General features: G+C 38.0%; 1 long non-coding RNA gene across 1 annotated transcript; it reads right to left on the bottom strand.

Annotated features, from left to right (window-relative positions):
* Window positions 1–1,026: 1,026 nt before the first annotated feature.
* LOC131568027 (uncharacterized) lies at window positions 1,027–5,077 on the bottom strand. The gene is made up of 3 exons (XR_009275689.1): window positions 5,003–5,077; window positions 4,580–4,831; window positions 1,027–1,214 (listed from the first exon to the last, which is right to left on the bottom strand). It is a non-coding gene; the product is annotated as an uncharacterized LOC131568027 (long non-coding RNA).
* Between the last annotated feature and the right edge of the window lie 19,759 nt (window positions 5,078–24,836).

Below are 24,836 nucleotides of genomic sequence, written 5' to 3'. Positions count from 1 at the left end.
AAATTATTTGTATTCTAGGAGTCATCCAGACAAGGGAAAAACAAAACATTTAAGTGACCAACTCTCCAGAGCAAGCAACAAATGAGGACTAGTGAATAGTCAAAGTAGTAATTTCTCTTCAATCTTAGTAAACAATTCAAAAGCTGAAAACAACCCCAATAAATCATTTTTTAATAACTTAAAGTAGGAATCTGATTTAAATGTTATGAAATGTAGGCATATGCAGCCAGTGAAAACAGAAGATAATTCTGCATATAAAGTGTTCACTGCAAAGGCTGGGACCTAGTCTATTTATTAAGATTAACATCATTTTAGTGACAGTATCATTATTACAGGAATAGTTCTGAAACTCACAGAGGGTCAGACATTGAAATAATTGCCAGCAAGATGTCCTGATGGCAAAGAGAATATCATAAACAGCTGAGGCATCCCAAGTGGAGGTAAAGCAGCCATAGACAGACTCTCAAGAGATTTTGGTTAACAGTCTGAAGCAGAGGAAACTCATAATAACCAACTGACTTTGATATGTTTGTTTCTTTCAATCCCTGTGCCTTTGTTTGACACAGGTACAAGTCATGCAATTAGAAGCTGTGTTCCACTAAGAAATCTGTGTCAAATGACATTTGGGCTCATGACACAGGGCTCATTTATAAAGTCAGAGTCAGAGGCCACGCAGCTTCTTTCAATCATCTTTATCACCCTAAGAGATAAGGCAGACACAGTAACTGGTATTTGACATTAAGAGTGCTTGGATGTTTTCAAAGTAACTTGTAAATAAAGATTAGATGTGAATATATGCTTTAAATCCCATACCCTTAAAAAACAATATCTATGTGGGACCTCACAGAGCTGTTTCTTTCCAAAAAGAGACACAATTTACTTTTATTCATTATTTTTAGGTATTTGTGATCAATAGTTCAACAAATTACATTTCTTTTCTTCAGACACATTTAGAGAAGGACTGTAGGACAGAAAATGAAATTGTTTTTTATTAAAATGACATTGAAATTTCACCCATATATTTTTCCAGTAGACTGTTAAATTAATAATCCATCTGCTGTCTGTTTGGGTAAGGAAAAATGAAATCCATTTTTTTATATTGGAAAGCAGCTGTGGGAAGGTCTCATGTTATTTTACCTTGCACACAGGACTTCATCTTGTTGTTCCAAAGACTTTTAAAACATTTGTTGCTTCAAATCAAATCTTCTGTTGAGCTGTAATAGGACAGAACCAGACGCAAGAATTATGAATCTTTGTGAAATCTTTGGGATATATCATAGAAATTATTAATCCCAGTAATTAGTCTTGTTCTTAGTAAATAATAAACATTAAAAAAATCTTGCTGAATTGTCTGTAAAAGAATACAGAGAACAAAAGACAGTTTTTCTTTAATCTCAGTTTTTGCAGATTATTTACTCTTTTTATGTCATTACATTTCCAAAATGCAATCAAGAATAAAGCGTACAAAGCAACAGAAAAGTTAAATGCTCAGTGGGTTCTAGGAGATTTAATAGGATAACCTATTCTTAGCTAATTATTTTTACTATTTTACTTTACCACACTGTTAAAGACTTTCCTAATTCTTCATGTATTAGTCTGAAAGAATGCTTAACATCCTGTTACACTATTTTTAGTGACAAGAATCAATATCACAATGTAGATGAAAGAAAAAGTAATAAAATTTAAATTAACTTCTGTCCTCTGCCACATTGTTCAATTGCCTTTGTGTTTTCAAACGCAACACCCCTGTTATTGAGTTTACAATTCAGATACTCCCTATTTTTCCTAAATATATTAAAGAGCTATTTAAATATGAATTTCATAACTCAGCAGCTGTTGATGAGTACACAAGCGACCTAGTTTGATAATGTTCATAAAGAATTGGAGATAAGTCAAGGAAAGTTACAACCAGATAGGGCCAGAAGCAACAAGAAAAGATGCTACAGATAAAGATGCTGAGGTCCTTTACATTGCTGTCAACCAATATAAGAATGATTGATTTCAAAGTATTAAGACTTTTGTATTCAAAGAATTCCCTAAATGTGTAATACTGCTGAAAATTATAATGACTGACAGACACCAATAATCTATTAATTTTCCTGTGCAATTCTTTGGTTCTCAAGAATAGGTTCTATAGAACCTATAAAATGAGGCCAAGATTTTATTTATGAAGGTAAAACTGCTGTGTTAACTATCAAATAGCTTGCAGCAAGAGAGATAGAAAATTCCCAACAGAAAGCTGCATCATCTTATTAATTTAATGTTGTGTTTTTTTCTAAACAAATTTAAAGTAAAACTGAACATGAATAGGGAGAAAAAAGGCTACAGAAGCACACAGAAGAATAAAATAGAAATCTCAGAGAAGATGGAGTCTAACAGGTACCTTTAAGAGCCTGGATGTGATGAGACTGTGCATAATTGTAGCTCAGCAAAATGAATGATCCCCTCAAATGTGTGTGCCCATTGTCAGAGCAAAAATACTTAATTTGGGTTCCAGCTCTCACTGCTTTGGAGGAGGTAAGAAAAAATAACTGGGTTCAAAAATAATAAATTGCTATTGCTGACAGAGAAAGGTTAACTAAAGGTAAAGGCCCTTAGGGAGAAAATGAGGAGAGAAGGTATTTCAAAAAATAGGAAAATCACAAAGGTGATTATTAGAGCTGAAATATATCACATTAGAATGCACAAGATGGGCTGTGGATTTTTTGAATCACAGACTAAAGAAGAACTTGCTGGTTTATTCTGAATCTCGCTTTACCAAAAAAAAAAGTAACAGTAGGAGTAAAAGTTTCAGGCTTGAAATAGCCTTTGATAAAATAACAATGATTTCAGCTGCAGCAAGCTCTCACCTGATTTCTGAGGTGTGTTTGTGCCCTAGATTCAGTGGGGAAGAAACTGATGAGTTGGATATCCATGGATGAGGGAAGACCACAGCCTGATGTTTCCGTCAAACAAAATGACAGTCCCAGGTTCCCTTTCGGTGCTTACAGGCACAGTTTACAAACCAGAGTTTTTGTTTGGATAGTGGCTATTACTCTTGCTTAAAACCACAGCAGTAAAGGTCAGCCCAATGAAATTTAATTCACAAGACATAGAGCATTTTGCACAGAAAATCCCAAGCAAAGGAAAAATCAAATAGGATTTTAAAGTTCAGTGTGCAGAAACACACAGTTTTTGGGATATAACTAGTTATGCCCCACTCTGCAAGATTTTAGTCCTGTGTTTTCAGAAAATTTTATGATTGAGGACAATGTTACACTGCCTGCTTTACCACAACAATGATGATTTTGCAATCAATGTGAAAAGAGCCATAAAAAGTTTGCCCTACAGACACTTGTATTTAGCACTGGCACATTACTTTGAATGCATTTTGACTTTGCATCCCTAGCCCAGCTAATAGAGACTTCTGCATTTTCACGTCTGCTTTTTCACTTCTGCTTGTGCTTAAGATACAAGCATGATCAATACCATCAAATCTCACCGAAATACAATTGTTTACAAATTGCTTCAGAGATGATTTCCTGGACCACAGCATTCTAAGTGGTGCACTGCTTCTCTGACCCTTCAAAACTTAGAAAGAAATTGCAGTGTGTGAAGCTACCACCAACAATTCCTACTTTGATAAGGAAATAAGAAAATCCTTGCAGCCATCACTTAGGCTTCTACAACGACACCATTTTCTCCTACCACACTCAGTTTGGATGAAAGGAACCTTACTTTCAATAAGAAATACTATTTTTGAATCAAAAGTAGATACTCAGTCCATTATCTGAACATTCTGTGCATTCTTAGCATTCATGTCCCAGCTTGCCATATGACATATATATTTTTGTGTGTATATATATATAAATATTTTTTTTTTTTTTATAGAATCCTATATGTACCAAGGAAAAGCTCAACCTAGTGCCAGAACTTGCCTGTTTCAATATGTAGCTCTCCTAGTTTTGTCTGAGACCCCATTCCATACCATCTGCTCTGTGACAATTTCAGTGCGTGAAAACAACTTTCCCATTTAAGCATCACCCCACTTCAAGCAGTCATGGACAGGAGAATCAAGCAGTAAAGTTTTGCTATTGAATTTTCTACCAATTAATTAATAATACAGTGAGATGAAAGTTTGGTTCATCACCAGAATTTTAACTCAATGCAACACATTAAAAAGTGATTTCATTGTAAAAATTATTTTTATAAGGTCACCAGACTACTTTTCTGTATATTGAGATAAAGATTTTGAAAACACAAAATATTCCTTTTAAGTGAATCAGCATTTGTTCAGGGAGACAAGAAAAAAATTCAGCATGTCAACAAAAACATTCTCTCCAGATCAGAAACATTCTCTCCAGATCAGATGAGCTACTCTCACATTTGCCTTAAGTACAGGTAGAAATAGAAAAGTTGACTCTACCTTCAGGCTTTTGCTTTTGGGGTTTTCCTCCAAAAGCTGAATATCCAAATCTGAGTTGGTTATCTTCAGTTGATTGGCTTATTTTCAAACACACATAGGATGAGTATATAGGTAAGAGCTAAGTTCTTGGAATATATTTGTCAGGACTACTTTTTAATTTATGTATGGACTCACCTAATGTCATATTTACTAATACCTGAAGAAATTCTGTAAATAGTCAGCTGGAATAAAATATTCTTCATCTGTGTGTATGTTTAGCACACCATGTATGTTTAGTACACAAGTTAGAGCCAGCAGTTGCAAAAGATCCAGTTGCCAAGCAGCTTCAATCTCCAGAACAAGATCCGAACAGGACAATTTCCACTTATGCAGTCAAAAAGTCTTCATGAAGGACTGGCATCATTTGTAGATGGTAAATCCATAAACCTAAAAAAAAAAAAAAAAAAAAAAGCATAGGTTTGTTTTGCTAGTAAAAGGGGAGATTTTACACATTGCTACAAGCTGGGTTAATTATTGTAAAAAGCTAGAAAATAATAAAAATACAGCAGGGAAAGATGCTTTCCTGTGTTTAAAATAAACTTTCATGTGTGCTCTTACAGATGACAATATTTGCAAAGACATTTTCTCATGGACCTGTTTCCTCATCACCTCTGTCTTTAACCTCCAACTTGCTGGCATAACAGTTGTTTAATCAGGAGTAGTCACTCTCCTTATATATGTCAGCAACAGATTGAAAGTTTGTGTGGTCCTCATTTTCCTATTTGCAATGGCCCGTGGAGGCTGAGGCCTCGCTGGAAACAGCTGCAAAGCCATGCCATGAGCTCAGCCCAGCCTTCCAGTCAGAGAGCCCAACAGCTGCGGCTGCTGTAAGGTTGCAGCCAAAGATGGCAGAACATATGCCATTTGCAGAAGTGAACCTTCTAGGAATTAATTATCCATGCAAGGGGAATCTTACTGGAAGTACTGACATTCTGAATCTCACTGCCAATGTAAGTGAAATCTCAGCTCGTTGCTGATACTCCCTTGTATTTTCGGGGTCCCCCGTGGCAGGAAGGAAATGATGAATTTGACTCATTGTTCTTAGAAGGCTAATTTATTATTTTATGTGCTTATATTATATTAAAGAATACTATACTAAAACTGTACTAAAGAATAGAGAAAGGATACTTACAGAAGGCTTAACAAGATACTAATGAAAAATCCGCGACTCTTCCAGAGTCCCAACGCAGCTGGACAGTGATTGGTCATTAAGTAAAAACAATTCACATGTTGGATAAACAATCTCCAAAGCAGCAAAACAGGGAGAAGCAAATGAGATAGTATTATTTTCCTTTTTTTTCTGAGGCTTCTCAGCTTCCCAGGAGAAGAAATCCAGGGCAAAGAGGATTTTTCAGAAAATATGACAGTGACACTCCCTTGGACTCACTCCACTTCAGAAAGCTCCTTTAGGGTAACCATTATGGCTTATTTGGTGGGTTTTAGCCCTCATACTGGCACTGCATCATAAAAGAAAAAAAATTTGGAGCAGAAAAACCCTTTTCACTAGCACCACAAGAAACCTAGAGCAGCCTTTATGTGGACATCTCTACCTGGCACAAAGAGACTGGATGAATTCTGATGCGTGCAAAGGTACTGCAAAGGTAGTTTACAAGGCAGATTGTGCCTGGCTTTGCAATATTACTTTGTATTCTCACTAGCCTCACCCTGAGTGTCAGAAGAGGAATAAAGTAGTTCAGCAATGTGCTCCTGGATGTCCCAATGACCCTGGCTCATTCTCCTAACTTAGGGAGACATGCCTTCTCTCTCTGAGAGATTGTTTTGTGAAAGAAAACAGGTTGTTGTCTTGAATGTTATATGGAGTACATAAACACTTGCTCACTTCAGTCCTCACATGCTATACATCCATTTTTGTCATTGCAAACACCTAAACACCATGAGTATGTGGGATATGTATAGAAGGCAGTGTTAACTCAAATTTATACTTGGGAAAGTCCCCCCACAGCTTCAGGGACTTTCTTCCCTCATCACCAGTGGGACAGGGGCTGCCCCCACTTGCATGGCCACTAAGCTGACCCTGAATCCCAGGAAACAGCTGTCTGAGGATATGGGTGGGATGTTCCCCAGGCCCTTGGAGTGGTTTGAAGGCCCCTTGCAAGGGAAAGCAACCAGAACAGAAGGTCTAGCTCCTCAGGAGCAATGTGGGAGGAACTGTTGATCTCAGAAAGGATGTGTGATGGAGAGAGATCAGCAAGCATTAACTGGAAACCCTGCAAAGGACAGAGATCTTCTCCACAGCTGTGCAGGCCAGCCCTGCTGGCTGCCTGAAGCACAGCAGGAAGGACTCCAAACACCACAGCCTTGGGCAATGCGTGGGGAGCAGGGGGGCACTGAGCTCCCCAGACACCACAGCTTCTTGCAGCACAGGCATCTGCCCACAGCTGTGCTTGCTATGCCCAATATGCTTCAAGCATCAAAGGAAATAAATAATCTCCCTGCATCCAAGCCTAATGAGCTAACCTGTGGGATTCGCAAGCAACCCCAACAAGGGAAGAGATGAGAATCTTGACTCCATGTTTTAGAAGGCTGATTTATTATTTTATGCTGTATATTATATTAAAAGAAAATTATATACTAAAACTACACTAAAGAAAGAGAGACATGAGAAGGCTAACAAAGAAAGGAATGATAATAAAATCTTGTGACTGACTAGAGTCTGACACAGCTGGACCTTGATTGGTCATCAAGTAAAAATAACCACATGAGACCAATCAAAGATGTACCTGCCACATTCCACAGCAGCAGATAATTATTGTTCACGTTTCATTTCTGAGATCTCTCAGCTTCTTAGGAGAAAAATCCTAGTGGAAGTATTTTTCAGAAAATATGTCTGTGACACTAACCTTGAAGCAGATCACTGTATTTCACTGACAGCAGGGTGATGTTCACTGCATTCAGACTACCGCTGTATTTTCACTCTTTTGGGTTGCTTTATATTTCTAAGTAGAAATGTAGAGCCTAAAAAATACATATGGATTTCTTAACTCTCTTGGGATAACTCAATCTTTACACATTGAAAAAAGACCATTTAACTGGATGCTCCTTGAAAATATATCAGCAAGCTGTCATCCATACAGCTCCACCTATTTAGTTTTTGAAGAGCTGGTCGCTTTCATTTTCTTACAAAATAAAAATTGTCATGACCCTCCAGGCATCTTGCAAATTTTCCAAGTTCTTGTGAACCTCAAAGAACTTTAAACTCCTCCGGATTTCCTAACTTACTAATGTTTGTTTTAGATGTGATGAAAAATCAGTGCTATTTTGTTTGGCTTATGCAAGCCTAGTTCTGTTCAAAATTAAAATAAAAAAAAAAAAAGGAAAATATCCAGAGACTGAATTGTTGTTTGAGAATTTAATATAAGCTGGATTAGTTATGGGACTAATAAATATATGTATTCTGTGGCTGTACTGAATTTTAAGTAGATGATTCTAGGTCCTCTGAGAATCATTCTGAAAATACAGAATTATTTGTTAATATTTATGTCAAGGTTGGAGAGGTTTAGGGTTAAAATGAATTTCGAGATTGATTATGCCAGCCATCACTGCTATGAAATTTTAATCTTAATGGCAGTGCCAGTGAGTCTCTTTCAACTCTCTTAAACTGCTTCCAGTGCCTTGTGTTTTTGTTGTATTCCACCCTTACATCACAGAACTTAAGCAGGAGCTGACATAGTGTTTTAGAAAAAGTATATTTTAGAATCAGACAGGTATTCAGAAATTCACTAGAACTAAAGAGAATCCAGGCTTTATCTATAATTCAATTACAGAGTTAAACACGGAATATAATGAGATATAAAGCTTGATGGTGTGTAATTATGTTGATAATTGTTCATGCTTAAAAGAAAATTTTCACTCTGAGTTTTGTTGTGGTTTTTTTTCAGGCAATAGTCTGGTATTTCTCTCTGGGAGAAAAACAGGATAAAGAAAACTTCAACTTCTTCTCTTTACTTCAACAGCGAACTTCCCTCACAGGAGACACAAGAGTGAAGTACTTTCAGCCCCTTGGACTGATGGGGTTTGAGCTGTATTGTTTCTACCTGCATATGCTCTCTAGATGACACTCATGCCAAGCAATATCCTGACCCCATCTGAAGGGAGATCCAGTGGCCTTTGTGTAACAGATCACCAGCACTCTGTCCCATTCAAATTTGAGTGTAGCTCCTTTCCCCAAAGCATATAGAGGTGTTCCTCACCAAATAATAACTTTTAAACATTTTGCTCAGGTAAATGTGGCTTGTCCTTAGCTGTCACATGAAGTTCCCTTCTCAAGGTAAGCTGACAAGTGACATTCTCTAAGTTTTCCTGTGAGAAGAAGTGCAGAGGTACAGAGAAAATATTTGAAATAAATGGTCCTGGTCCTGTTAGAGCTACTCAGTATGAGCAAGTGGGGTGAAATCTGCTACATCCAGAGTCCAAATGAACACAGCTGTGCACACTACACATTACATGAGGAGCCCTGAGAGCATGTTTGTCTTTTTCCATAAGGATTATAATTTTCCCCAGTTCCCTAGGGCAGTTGACTGAACTTGAAGGTTCTACAGTTTGCCTACTTCATCCCCCATTTTAATGCCATTTGTCTCTTTCAGTTGTAGAGTTCACCATAAAATCTACACTTTAAGACAGAAAACAATGGAATGTCTCCTCTTTTTCAGGAACAATTCAAGGTAATGTCCTCAAATGCCCCCACTGGACAATGATCCCTGTATGCATGCATTCAGTTCCCTGTGTAATTAATGTGTTTGCATGCACAGAGAATTCAAGGTAAATGTAAAGTAAAAATTAAATGTATGGTGTGAGATCACAATGTAACAAAAAGAAAAGGAAGGCCAGGAATGTTCTGGTCCCATTTTACTGTGATAAAAGAAGCACACTGCTGAGATCATGAGAAGCACAGATTAGAGTTCAAAGTGCTCACAAGCACAGTTAAGCCCTTGATGTTTTCCCTTGGTTCAGATACCAGCATTATCAGCTATAAAAATGAGCTGGAAGAGAATCGACATACAGAGGAGTTCAGTAAAAGCACACCTTGAAATACCGTGTGCAGTTTATTTCTTTAAGCCAAGCAGTGGTGTGAAGTGAATTAAAGTAACTACCTCTTAAATCTTTAATTATGACAATAAAAATGAAAGCACTAAAGCAAAAGAAAGCTTAAGATAAGCTTAAACCAACAATAAATAACAGTTGAGCTGACTAAAACCTGATAAGGAAAGTTAAAGTTCATCTAGAGCAAAATCCAGCAATATGAAGGGTGACAGGGAAAGTTTCTAAACTAGCCAAAGGAACTCTATATAAAATGTGAGTTAGCTGCTTATGTCATTGGGAGGCCATTCTCTACTGTCTTGAAAGCCCATGGTGATCAAGGCAAGTTCCAGAGGACCAGAACTAAACAGCATCATTCCTTTTTTCAAGGGCAAATAGGAAGACCAAGGATTTACAGGCTGCTTGGCTTTACCTCAACATTTGGGAAAGCAGTAAACCAAATAATACTGAAAGCCATTTCCAAGCATAAGAAAGACAAGGAGGTTTTTGGAATAAGCAGCAGATATTTGTAAAGGGGAGATCACACCGTACCAACCTCATATTCTTTTGTGAGGAAGTGATTCGTATAGTAGATGAGGGGGGAGCAGGGGATGTTGTTTATCTTGAAGTATAGCTGGAGGTTAGTCACTAGTGTATCCCAGGGCTCAATAGATGTGCACTGATAAATAACCAGGCTCAAGTCACCACATATATATGCAGATATAAATATAATCACATATTCACAACAGTGCAAGAAAATCCTCACACATCTTTATGCATTGCGCGGCTCAGCCTTGCTCAAGATTTCCCAGAAAAAGGAGCCACTCTGAAAAATAACTGACTGCAGCCAAAGGAAACTGGGCCCAGGAGGATGCTAGCATGAATTTTCTGCAGGGTAAAGCCACTGACTGATCAACTAAAGTGTAAATGAAGATGAAGCAGAATAATTATTTCTACTAAAGATATGATGCATTATTTAAATTACTTATCTGCATCTTAAGATTAAAATCACTAAATGCTTAAAATGAAAAAGGACACTTCTGAATCTGTAACACACAGTGGGGGAAAACAGTACTTGAATTCTGCCAAGTAACTGACCCATGATTTTATTTAAGAAAACGTTGATTGATCTGTGTTTGTGTAACTAACAGCCTCTGATATGTACACAATTTCAAAGCTAAGAACATTTCAAAAGATGGCTGGAGGGGACAAATCCTACATTTCCTTTTAGAACAGCTTTTCTGCTCTCCCCCTTGCAACTGAGTTATTTCCTTTATTGCTAATGAAAACAGCTGCATGCTCCAGAGAATACTGCCATGAAAGCCCACCAAAGCCTCGTGGAAATGTTTTTCTTTTGCCAGTGTCATAATTGGTGAGAGGAAGAAAGGCTTTCCCCCCTTTAAAAATTCTGTTATCATCAGAGACACTTGCACATAGCAGAATCTCACTTTCTTGAGATGTTATCTGCTCCCACTCTTAGTACATGATACCCCCAATCCTTTCTCTGTGACCTCCAACTCATGGCTACAGTCAGAGCTCCTAGCTCGAGCTAAGTCATTCTAATGTTAACAGCAAATAGTTAACTCCCTGAAGGAAAAGGCAACTGGCAGGATGCCAGCTTTGCAAACAAGATGTATTTTCTCACCAATGGTTTGGTGAGAAAATTCTCACGCAATTCCTGGTATAATGTTGGTAACCTCATTGAAAAGTTGACCTCCTTGGGACTTGACAATACTTGACTTCATCAGTATTTTACATAGTCACATTTGAAAAGCAATGTGTGTTGGCATTTCAATCCCTAGGACCCTATTAAGTCTTTGGAGTCCTATCCCACCACTTCCACCCCTCTTGGACTTTCCCACTTGCCCTGCCACAGGATGACTTGGGATTTCAGCCAGAGACAAGAAGGTGGTGCTGCCCCAAATGGTGCTTTATTGCTGGCTGGGGTCAAACCATGACACGTGCTCTCCTAGGGTGACAGTTTCCTCCCAAATCTCCAAACCAGGAGACATGACATAATCTGAAACGGGTTGTTTCAGCTGGAAGAACCAGTCTATGTTGAAAAACAGTGGAGCCACATGGCCAGTTTAGACAGCCTTTTCAGTGAACATATATATGAACAGTGGTCATAGCTGGTAAACAGAACACTTAATATTTTACATTTTTAGTACACCTTGATGGTTTTATACTGATTATAACTGATTTATATGTTATAGAATTGCTGATAGCTATTTTTAAAGTATTCATTGGTGTGGTTTATGTATTAGTTTGTTTATAAACATGCTTATTACTTTGCATTTCTAGAGAAGTATATTGAAGTATATCTAAGTGCCTTGAAGATTTATACGATACACCTTCTTATATTATATAACAACATATTCTTGAAGAAACTGATCCTATCACCAACATCCCTTTCATTATTAAATTTTCATCTGGCTTTCAACACATTTGCATCCTCTTCTTCTTCCTTATATTCCACTTTGATGATGTTCCACACTCTTATGCCATCTGAACTTCAGCAGTAATCTCCTCCCTTTGCATCTTAATAGAGAAATAAATGCAAAGCATAAAAAAGGCAGTTTTGAGGCCTGGCCTAGCACAGACAATTTAATGAATGTCATGAATTAGCATTTTCTAGTTGCTAGGAAATGCCACCTTGGAACATCTGACAGGCAGATGCACTTAGGCTTGCTCTCCACAACAGGAGAGGTTAATTTGATTTCAACTACTTGCCAATAAAAAGGGAATCTATTTGCATTCCTATGGCCAGCAACAACAACACGACTTTTCTCATAGCATTTCTTCTCAGATGCTCAGCTTTATTTTCATAAATAAATGTCTAATAAATACATGCATTACTTAGTATCCAAAATGCACAGCTACCATCCTTAAAATCAGGAGACAGGAACCCTCAGATTATATAACCATCTGTCAAAAGGAATAACCTCTCTACACCTACAAGCATTGTTCAACTTTCCTTGGTATTTACTTAAAATAAATTTTTTTAGAACACCTTAAAAATAATCACCAGACTGGTTAGGGTGAATTTCCCTGGTAAATTGTATTTATAATTGTTAGTTTGTTATAAAGCTGCTTTGGAATATATCTTTCCTTTTATTACAGTATTAAGGAAAATGAAGTTTGAGGCTTTTGAGAAATGAAAGCCTGTTTAGGACTGTCTAATGAATTTACCTGAGGCAGTAGAACTTCTCAAGAAATTATTAATCCTATTTTTAAAAAATGAGTCTAGGTGTTATTAAATCAAGAAGTGATGTGATAAATTCACCTGTTATATTTTCTCTAGCAGAAAACTATAGAGATACACAGTTTTTATACAGATATACATCTGTGTGAGAAATATTCCAAGAGTTTGCTAGATATGTGCTGAATGTGTTTGCTGAAACCCACACAAATTCCAATACTTTCCTATACAAAACAATCTAGTCACTGAGAGCTAACACCAAAAGCATCTCAGAAAAAAGGATTTAAATGCGTGAAGTAAATTGTTCAGAACTTAAGCTAACAGGTAGGGAAAAAGTGTATTTCAGATCTAAAGGTTGAAATGCGGACGCACAAATATGAGATAGAAAGCTCTTAGGGCAAAGATTTATTAGTAGGATGATTGGATTTTGTCTTTGTACGTCTCTGCTTGAAACTAACCTTCTTTTACAAACGAGGGGTGACCTATAAATAACATCCTTTGGCTGCGTTCTTATGTTCTTTCCATGGTTTAATTATATTGGTTGTCCTTTACCAATTACACATCAGTACTAAAACTCTGTTTTCTCATAAACATGAAGTGCAATGTCACAAGTGTGACTTTGGAAAATAAAAAACCTCAAACATCAGCTATCTTTTGCCAGTGAATCAAAACTCAGGAGAAAGAAGGACCCAGTTTTCTGCAGTTATTCAACACATTTGAATGCTGAATTTAAGAACTGGCAGTTTTGACCATTAGTTGGTTGAGTGGAAAATACAAAGTTTTGTTTCCATTGTGAAGAAAGAAATAGAGAGTAAGATGGGGAACGAGAGGAAGGGAGAGAGGAAGGGATAGAGTGAAGAAGAAAGCACTGTAATGGACTTCTGGTAGCATCTAAAGTAACCTCCTGCTGAGAGCAGGGCCAGCTGCAAATCCAGGTTGTTCGTGGTCTAGTCCTGTTGAGTTTGGACTATCTATCTCCAGGACAGTGGGACCCACAGCCTGGCACCTGTCACAATGCTCAACACCCTGAACCACCCCCAGAGAGAAGGTCCCCAGACTGGGAGACCATATTCAGGGTGAATGTGGGTTCCTTCAAATGTCCCATGCCATGCAGGCCCTTCAAGTGTCACAGCAAAGAAGCACAGTTCTTCCTGGTACCACAGCTGAGGGTGCTGGACTGGAGGTTCAAAGGAAGAGTCTCCTCTGCACATCATGTAAGTGCTGCTACATGGAGGGTTATGTACTGACCACACAATGCCTTGAACAGGAACGGTTAGCCGTTCAGAAATCTTGAAAGTGAGCATTCAGGATGCCATCAAAGAAGAGGTGACACAAGTTTATGAATGGATCCTGCCACATTGTAGGAAAATATCCATATCCATATGGAAAATTCTGAAGGAGAAGGTGAATCAAGACAGTTTGGAGAGGTGAAAGCCATGCAGCTGGCTTTAGATACTGCTGAATGAGGAAAATGGCCAATAGTGAATCTCAACACTGACTCAGGGATGATGTCAAATGCCCTGTGGGGATGGTTGCAGCAATAGGAAAAGTAACTGGCAGCATAGAAGCAAACCCATGTGGGCTGCCACACTGGGACAAGATACTGCTGCCCAAGTGAAGAACCTGGTTGTGAAGGTACTTCACATAGATGCTCATGCACCCAAGACGTGGGCCACTGAAGAACATCAAAATAACCAGCAGGTTAATTAAGCTGCTGATGTTGAAGTGGTTCAAGTGAATCTGGATGGGTAACACAAGCTGGAATTATTTATAGCTTGGTGGGCTCATTACACATCAAGACCATCAAGAAAGAGATGGAGCATGTAGCTGGATTCATGACCAAAGGGTGGACATGGATCACACTATCACATAGTTTATTCATAAAAGTGAAATATGTGGTTCAATTTAGCAAGCCAAGGGGCCAAAACCTCCTTGGTAGACAGGACACTGGCTGAAATATAAATATGGGGAGGAAATGTAACCAAGTTGGCCACATATCACTCCCATAAGCCCATCAAGGCCAGCTTACCACGCGCTTTCCATGGGAGAAACAATCACTGGGTGGCTGGAAGCATATCCTGTGCCCCGTGCCCACCTCCTGAAACAGTATCCCAGGCCTTGAAAAGTAAGCCACCCTAGAAAGAATTGAGTCAGTCAACAAGACTCATTTCTAAAACAACCTCATAGATAACTGAGCTAAGAAACATGATATTGAGTGTGTCACATTCCTTACCACACACTAGCCTCCAGAAAAGTTTAACAAAACTGTCAATGGTCCCTTAAGACTGCACTGAAAGCATGGCTGGTGGATCCTTCAGACACTGAAATTTACATTTAGCAAAGGCCACCTGGCCAGTCAGTACTTTCATTCACCCTGAAAAACCATGCACTGTCAGACCTGTGCACCTGTTCTTCCTTCTCATGAAAGATTTTAATTGCTTGTAAAAATACCTTTTGCGACTTCTCCTCTTTTATTTGAGGAAATTGAAACTTTTTATTTCTGCCTAATTTTGGCAGCTCATATTCCATGATCCATTCAATTTCCTTCACTGTCTTCTTTGGCAATTACTTTCCCTGGCTATGTAGAGTATAGATTAACAGCTTGTTTCTGTCTAATAGAATACTTTTTCTCTGGGTTACAATATCTACAGATTGTAAAACTCAGGACTATCAAACTAAATGGGTCAAAATAGGTATTGTGGTTGGGTGGTTTTTGTTCTTACAAGCAAAGTTATTTTCTGGTTTGTTGCTAGTGAAGAGTCTAAATTCAAGATTGAAACTGGATTTTAGAATTCTTCTCAATCACCAAAGAAAAGTCAAGATTCTTTCACACTTTAGTCACTGCACCAAGCCAGCTGACACTGTCACTTTTGGGTGCCAGGATGTTGCCTTTTCTCAGTGTGAGGTTGTAGCCTACTACCCATGAGCATGGAATTTTCCCGTAAAAATAATGTGTGATTACTTCAACTCCATACATATCCGTGACATCCCTCTGATACCTCCAATCTGCCAGAAGCTGTCACTCACAATGGTATCCTTCCCAAAAAAAGCCAACAGTAAATCTCTCAAAAGTAATTGGGAGGTTAAGTTTTGCAAGTAAAACTGTGTAGTCCTGTATCCACCTCTCACAAAGGAGGCACAAGCTTAGGAAATACGGTTTTTGGGATTTTGTGTGGTTTGCTCCTCTGAGGGTTGAAAACCCAGAAAACCCAAATGTTGATGACATCACCTTGGCTTCTCATGCCGTTTCATGTTCCCCATACAGAGCACCCTCAAGCTTACCAGTCTGGCCTGAGACAGAGTGAGGAGCTGCAGTGAGGCCAACACGATTCTAATTTAATTAGCTGCACTAAAACCACATCAAATCTGCCTTGCAGCCTTTGGCCTGAGCTCTGGAAAGCAAATAAGCAAAGAAAACTCCATAGGGAGAGACAACATTTACCCTTAAAAATAGAACCCAGGGGGTTTCTCCCCACAAGAGCATCTTCCTCTGAGCTGTGCTCCTCCTTCTGCCATTCCTCATTAGCACAGTTAGTAGGGGACAGAGTCCTGCTGGTAAAAGCAAGGGCTTCTGCTCAGCAGCCTAGAGGAGCCCACCAGGAGGTAAGGCATCAAAATCAATGTTCACTCAGACATAAAAAGCAGCAACAAGTCCTGTCCTGTCAATATATGCTGTGGGAGGCCAGGCCCCCAGAGTTTAACTCCTGGGTTTTCTCATTTGTGTTTGCTCCTGAACATCTGAGATTTTAGAGATATATGCAGAAGCACAGCACTGACATATAGAAAAAGAAAACAATCAATACTGCGCTTAACCTGACCTGAAGAATATACAGCTCATTCATTTTTAGTCTCTTAGTTTATCTCACACTGTGGGAAAAAGCAGTATTTCAAATTAATCCAGCAGCAGGTCAACAGTATTGAGAACCAAAATGCTTTCAGTCAGAGCTTTTGGAGTTAGAGTAGATGGGGCTTTACCTGTGTTACAGATAAAAACCTTGTGTTTTCCCCTCTTATATAATAGCAAGTCCAATGCCAGAAATCTAGCAATGTGTTTGTAACATAAACCTCACTAATACAAAAATCATGAAGGAATTGAGCCCCTTTCTGTTATCTGTGATTTTTTCAGTCTTTCTAGCAACTAGAAAGTCTATGATAATAACAATACTTCCAAAAATTGAAGTATCTGGATCAACAGCAAAACTGTTTGCTCTCAATTAAGGAAAGGAGAGGTTTATAGGAAGTGTCCCATGCCAGTAACAACCCAGCTATCATAAATAGCATGTTTCTCCTGGTTTTAAGCAAATTCTGAATGTGACTGCAAATTGTCAGTGCAGCAACCTTCTCTTTTGGAGTACAAAGTGATTTGGATATATTTAACAGAAATGCATGACTTAAAGTCATTGATGTAAAGCCTTGAACAATGGATCAAACTCATCTGTGCTACCAACCAATGGAAGGGTCCAAAATCATAGAACAAAATGCTTTTCTCATAAAATAATTTTTTTTACATTAGAAAGAAAATGTGGCTTCTCACTATTTATTTTCCAAAAATGTGAAATGGGATGAAGAAGAAGTAAGCTGAAAATAAAAAATTTTCTACCTGGAGTAGAATTTCAAATTTCAAACAAAACAAATTTAAATTTATTCAAAACATTTTTAAAAAGTTAAAGATTAGGTTGACATGTATAAATGTATAAAATATTTTTCCTCTCTGTTCCACTGAGAGAAAGAACTCTATTTGGAAAATATGTATAAGAATGTTGCTCTATATAGTAAAACATTCACATAAATGAATACCCAACCTTTCAATAAAACAGAGCCATCAAAAGCATTTTTCACTCATCACTATTTACTACATGATAAACAGGTATTACTTTAATTTGAAAGTCTGCAGAGCTAACCTCAAGTATTCAACTGCACATGTACTAGAGCAAATAACACCTCAATCTTCTACAGGAATATAATGACTGACTGCCTGATGAAAGATTGTGTCTTCTTAATGACTCCATTCCCTTGAGCATGTCCAACCAATTTTCTAGGAATTTCAAAGCTAGATATTTTGTTGGTTTCTTCATTACTTTTCAAGGTCCTTGACTGTTATTGATCATTCCAGGTGCTTCCTAAGATTTCAACCAGACATTTTTCCACAAAGTCAAACTCATAAAAAGTCAACAATGACAAGGATATTTGAAATTATTTAAATCTTTCCCCACTCCATCATGTCAGAAGGCAAATCTTATTTACATAGTATCCTTTGAAGGAATGCAATTATGTCATTAATCAAAAGCAAACCTTGAAGGCAAACCAGCTCTGTAAAAGATCGCTTTTTATCCTTCATATTTATAGCTCTCAAGAGAGAGCATGTTGCCTAGGAATAGAGTGGGCTGATTAAAAATATTGTCAAGGAGCAAGCTATCATATTGCCATGGGGTTGTGACTCATTTTACCATGTAGAACATTCCCTTTCCAGTACATACCCTTACAATGAAGCTATTTTCTAGGATATTCTGTTCTCCACCTTTTCTTTGTGCAGTAACTGCACTTGACATGCAGTGACTTATTTGAGGTCTGCCCCACTGCTGGGTTTTAGGGTATGCTTCCACTGTTACTGTTGTAATTGAAGAGGTCATATCATAATTTAGTGACTAATTCTGTCATTTTGACGTTAATGCTGCTAGAAAAAAAATACTGGACATGTTTGTCATTTGCAACATTCACATGATAAAAGCTCCTCAAATCCTCATGTACCTCCTCCTGTTGATTATTTAGAAACAACTCTAAACAAGGGCTCCTTGTGTATAAATTTTGTTCTTGCAGGAAGACAAGCAACAAATGATAACAAAAGATTTTTCATTGGTTCTGTACAGTAAATGAAAAGCACTTTGATTATTTTGTAGGAACTGAAGGATGCGAAAGATCTACTCAAATACGTTGTTGTGGTAGCTAGCTTCAGTAAAGATGTTTTACTTTTGATTTCTTCATCATACCAGCAAAAGCAAAATATTGCTCTAAAGTTAGCACAGTCAAGAGCAATATTATTTTTATTGAATACTACAGAAGTAGCAAAAACATTTTTAGGAAATTTACCTAGGATTGATGCACATAATATTTGGAAATTACAATTCTCTTCACAGATGTTCCTCACAGTTCCACTCTTTTCATGCTTTTTTGATGGACTCATGACTATAAAATCATATATGACTTCAATACAATTCTCAATATGACAATCATTAATTCAACTAATATTTTTTTCTCATTGTAACTGCATTTTTTAATCATTTTTGTTTAGTTTTGCAGCCAAAACACAGGCTGTCTGAAACAAGGCACAAAGAAAGCAATTACTAAAATGAAGATTGACTCTTGCAGTGCAAGTTAATTTGTTTTCAGTAAACATTTGGAAAAAATGTAAGACAAGATGCATTGGCTTTGTCTGAGTTTTGCACTATGTTTATAATAAGTTTATATTTTTGGGTAGGAATTTGCTTTTTTTTGGCTGCTTATAATAGCACAAAGCAGAACACCACACTGCTCTATAAAATGAGGGTCATAAACAAAATAATAATAGCAATGTGCACCCTCTGCAGAGGTCTAGCACCAGGCTGAAACAATATTTCTAAACTTCATTCCCTGGCAATGCTTCTAGGGAAAAAGGAATATCAAGGTTTCCCTAGACTAATTTTTATGTGATCCTAATGTTTGCTGGATGCCATTTCTTGGAGATTTAAAGAAGCAGCTACAAGCAAAAACAATTCTCTGCTTTAATTCATGAAACCCTAAGGATAGCACACAGGTATGAAACTGACTTGAACACGTAGTAATTGAATTTTTCCAGATTTTAGATATCTTGACAATCAAAGAACCAATTATGTAGTTTGCATCATTTCCAAAAGAATGCTCACCCCTCTTTACCTTCTTGGTAATGCTCTTCTCCATATCTGCCTGTGAAAGGTGGTTTGGCTGAACACACCTGTCCCCACAGCCACAAATGAGGGAAATGTATGTACACGTGTGTGTGTGATGATGGTGGTGATGATGACAACAAAGACCAGAGTTCCCCAATAAAAACTGCTCCTATGCTTTACTTGAGCTTTACAAAAGCTTACTCCTCAGCTTTACTTGAGCTGAGGCTCCCTGTGGAATATGCAGCAGTAATTCAAGGAGTGTTCCAGCACCTCTCCACTGTGGGTAATTCAATTTTTTATAATGAAACTATGCCAAATCAATGTGTCCCCTGCAGAGTGATCATGAGACCTGACCATGTCCAAGATGGCACGACTGTATTATCATTCATTGAATTATGATTATTATTCCTCTGTATTATCAGCAGCAAAGCAGGCTTTTTGACCAGAGCAGCTAGCACTGGCCTCTCACACAGTTGCCACTCCCTGATGTGCTGGCCTTCAGCAGGGCAGAGGAAAAAAAGGCAGCTGAGGGCTGTTAGCCTTCTCAATCTCTTTTTAATATCAGGCCACCCTTCCAGATAGCTGCTAGGTCTTTTTGAGTAGATATCATGTTTTTCACTGACATAGGTGGTATTTGACAGAGCTGTTGAAATTGAAACCCAGCACTGGCACTTTTTGGTTTTCAGTTTTGAAGCATGTTTGTAATACAAAGTCCATCTCTGTTAAGGTAACAGCTTGGAAAAGCAATAAAATACACAATTCTTCCAGACTGTGTTTCTGTGGATTTCTGTCAGTCATGGATGCCTATAAGTGGCATTTCAACAGGTGACAAGACTGCAGTGTCTTTCAGAAAACTGAAATTACAAGTATGCACTTAGAACTCAGCCACTGTGAGAGAGCTGCTGCTAAAGAAAGACATGTGCTTTGCCTTGACTATTGTGAGAGCATTTTCACCATCCAGTTTCTTCTTCATCCAGTGATATTTTACTAGCTCATTTTCTCATATCATTCAAAGTAGTGTGCAGTTTTATAGCACTACTATATCCTTCAGGCATCCCACAGTCACACCTCACTCTGTGTGCTGGGAAGTCAAATCACTGTGAGAAACCAGGCTTATAATGTACTGAAACTTCTGAGGTGCTATGTTCAGATGCTCTTCAGGACATACTTACCTGTGTAAGAACTGCCTTCCTTTGGACTGGGGTTGAGCAGTCCCAATGCCTTGCTTTGGACTGGGGTTGGACAGCCATAAGTGTGGTCTCTGTTTCTCACACAGTGCCATCAACCAAGGCAGCCAACATTCACATCCTAAGTTAACACTGCAAGTTCCTGTAAGATAACCATTAAGTTGAGAGAAATTTCTAAACATGGTGATAGCAGACCCTTATTTCTGATAATAAATTTATTCATCACCTTTATATGTGAACAGAATCCTATTTTTGTCTGTTTGTTCAATCTCATCTTGTTTTGACAGAGATATTGACAATCACTTAACAAAAATCCTTCAGGGCCGTACTAGGTGAAACAGCCAGCAGGGGTGATCTCATTACTTTGTCAGTTGCAGTAGTTCTGTGGGGAAGTTTTGCATGTTGGATAAGGTTGCCTAGAAGCTATGCATCTTCCATGTTGAAATTCAGGCACAGTTCTCTTAATTCCAATCTCTGCTGTCTCTATTTTGCCTTCTTTTGGTGTTGCAGGAACTTAAAGCTGTGTTCTCTTTTCCTCAGACCTTTCATATCTCATTTGCTCACAAATTGCAACATCCAAGCCCAGAACAGACCACCATGCAGAGCAGACCAAAACTTCCACCTTGCTCTTTGTTTAGTGTGACACAGGGAAGAAGAGAAAGTGGGAGACCCCTGAAAGGTACATTGATTTCGTCTTCAAAGGACGCAGTGCTGTATCTAGGAGAAAGGAAGTGGATTGTGGGGAGGCACTGATAGCCTGTATTAAAATGTAGCAGGCGAAAATCTTCCTTGTTAGCAGACTGCCAATGTTTGCACAGCTGAGCTGCGTGAAAAATATTTCACCTACAGGTCTCACACATCAAGAAACAGAGAGAGCATATGTAGTGCAAGACAGTTGTGTTCAGCTCTAGTGCGTTGGAAGCGCATTTGTCAGGAGTACTCGCCTGTTTGACAAGAGGAACGCTTCAGTGAATAAAACACCAGACAAAACAAAGCCAGGTTAGAAACCTAAAGTAAAAATCTCATTAATGAGGTGTTTAAGGAATGAACAATGACAATATCTGAAACTGGTGATGCCCTTCTGGCCCAAAGAAAAATGCACACAAAATGCTAGAGTATTTTTTAATGAGTTCCTATAACCAGATTAGAAATTTTTTTCCAAAAGGCAAAGTACTATGTGAATAAACATATAATTATATTACTGAGTGAGGGAAAAACTAAATAGTTCTGCAAAAAAAAGAAAAAAAAGTCAAGTAAAATAATCCCCATTACCTTAACTACTATTGAACATTATATGACAATTTCTTACCTTTCATTCTGAAAATAATTTTGAATAATACTGTACCCCTTGCAAGAATTGTATTATGAAAACACACTCATTTTGAGAACTGAACTTGTATTTTTGTCAAAAAATAACTGCAGTGACTGGTCTGCTAAAGAAGGCTATTTTCCTGAAAAGCCCATTGGCCTCCTTTCATCGAACTGCTGTCCTCAGTCGGCAACTGCTGGTTTGGACACATCAGTGTTGCCCCCTTTGTGCATTCATATGAGATCTGTATGAGCCCTCCTTGTATATCAAACCTGCTAGCTTTGATTACCCTGGCTGCCAGGAGACTTTTAAGAGAAAATTAGCTCATCCTGCAAAATTTGTGGGCCTGAGTGCAAAGAGCAGCTACGGAGACTGATGTATGTTCAGATATTTGCTCCCAGGACTCTTTCCACACTCTAGTGGAAGGAAACGTTAGTACAAAATGGAAATGACAACTACACACAAGAAGCTGGAGAGGGACTCTTTACAAGGACAGATAGTGATAGAAAAAGGGGAAATTATATTAATCTGAAAGAGGAGAGATTTAGGTTAGATCTTAGCAAGAAAATACCTTTTCTCAGAGGCTGGTAAAACACTAGAACAGGTTGCTCAGAGAAGTTGTCAGTGACCGATCACTGGAAGTGTTCAAGGCCAGGTTGAATTGGGTTTTGAGTAACCTGGTCTAGCAGATGATGTCCTGGTCCATGGAAAAGGGTTTAGAACCAGATGATCTTTAAGAGTTTTTCCCAATCCAAACCACTCAGTGATTCTATGAAAGTGCATAGAGTGACGCGAAAAAAATACCAGTACATCAGAGATGTCGTCTTGTCAAGTGCAAAACAGAATTTCTTGGTGTCCTAGAGCTGTGTTGTGATTCAGGTGTGCGCCTGAATTTGTTGATTCCTGGAGCAGCATTTGTTGCAGAAGATCATCCACTTCATTAGTATGAACAAAGCATCTCTTCTATCAGCCAGTCACTAGGACGAGGATGTTTTGGAAAGCAAGCCAAGAGAATGTGTGCTGATCGTATTATACAGATTCAGCTGTGATTTGTGCTGCGAAAGGAATAAATGGTGCTTAGTTAGAAAGGGATAAAATTGGCAACAGGAGATGGCACTAAATAAAATTCTGCATTCACCTCAGGCCAGTAAACAAACAAAAAAGCTCTAGACTGTGATGAATCTGGATTTTTGCACAAATTTCAAAATACTGGTGTGGGAGGAAAGATGTCCCACTGAATGGCATTGGTCTTCCTTGAACCTGTCTTTCCTTTAATTAAGATGTTCCACCAAGCACTGTGAAGCGTGGAATTCAATCAGCTGCTTTAAAAGGGAACAAAATGGAGCATGTAACAACCATGAGAGTTAGCTTGTGGTTTCAGCTTGAGAGAAAATGATAGGGGTGGTAATTTGTGTGAAAAAGGGAAAAAAGCTGCCACTACAGCCAGAATTTAGCAGTCAGGAGGCATAGGCTACCCAAGCAGCCTGAGGGCATGGAGAATTAGAGAATATGTTCCGTGGAGCTAAAATTATCACTCCATAACAATTTCTGGGGCTCTATTCTCAGATAGCCATTTTTCCAGAGATGTAACAAATAAGCAATGTTCACATCCACAGTTGAGTTTGTAGCTGTTTATAGATGCATGTAGGCTACAGCAGCTAAGACTGTTTGTTTCTGAATATTATGTTAACCTTTTGCCTGAGAATGTAAGCTGTCTTGTTTTCCTAAAATTCAACCTGCCTTTCATTGAATTTGTGCATTATATTTAAAGTTGGGTTTATGGTGTTGTGTAATTTATTGCGGTACCAGGTACAATGAAATATCAAAGATCTGTGATTGTATATTTATTGATCTGTCTCCTGTTCAGGTCTAAAATAGAATTAGGTCCCATGGCATTTCTAAATATTAGGCAATCAAATTTAAACTTGCAGAACATTCTTAAAATGCCATAATATATTTACCAACTCAAAGATCTCAATCTTTTTGATAAGGCCACATCAGCATAAAAACTAACTTGGGATAAAAAAGGCAAGAATTTATTTTTCATGCTTATGAAATCTGAAAGTGGTTAAAGTAGCTTTCTTGTAGACAAAAAACTATTGGTAAAAGAAAAAATTACATACAGGTTTTAGGCATCCACCATCTATCAACATGATCATAAACTGTTAGGTTAACATTACCACTGAGTAGTGACATCACTAATTCATCTCCACACTTTAGTTTTGTCACGGGTTAATTTTTTGCTAAAGAATGTGGAAGATTACTATGTTGTATGAAATGAGAAGTAGAAAATCCAAGCCAAACACAAAAAAAAAGACAAAATCAGGGGAAAATGCCTAGGGGAAAATGAATAAAATCCATTTCCTTTTTTGAAATACAAAACAGGTCTGTGACATAGCAATATATTAATTTTCTTTAGAGTGGGGGAAGGGAAAGAGATGCAAAAAAATATTCATGAGCTCAATCACTCTCAGACACATTCAGATTTAAAAAGATAGATTTCTCCTGGGAGTTTTCATTAACAAGGTACTGACATTTTGCCTTCAAATCAACAAGCTTAGGTTTTCATATTGAAGCCTGAGAACCTTTTTGCATTTTCTCCCTGTTATACTCACTTGAAGGATCTTCACTTTCTTCAAATAATCATGGAGGGGAAAAAAAAGGACTATAATGTAAAGGGGGGAAAGCACCTTATTAAATCTCTTCACACACTAAGATAATAAATATCCCACAGAATGAGAAAACATTCTAGATT

Source organism: Ammospiza caudacuta, chromosome 1, assembly GCF_027887145.1.
Source record: "Ammospiza caudacuta isolate bAmmCau1 chromosome 1, bAmmCau1.pri, whole genome shotgun sequence".
Lineage (NCBI taxonomy): Eukaryota > Metazoa > Chordata > Aves > Passeriformes > Passerellidae > Ammospiza > Ammospiza caudacuta.
This window is presented reverse-complemented; position numbering and strand designations above follow the sequence as displayed.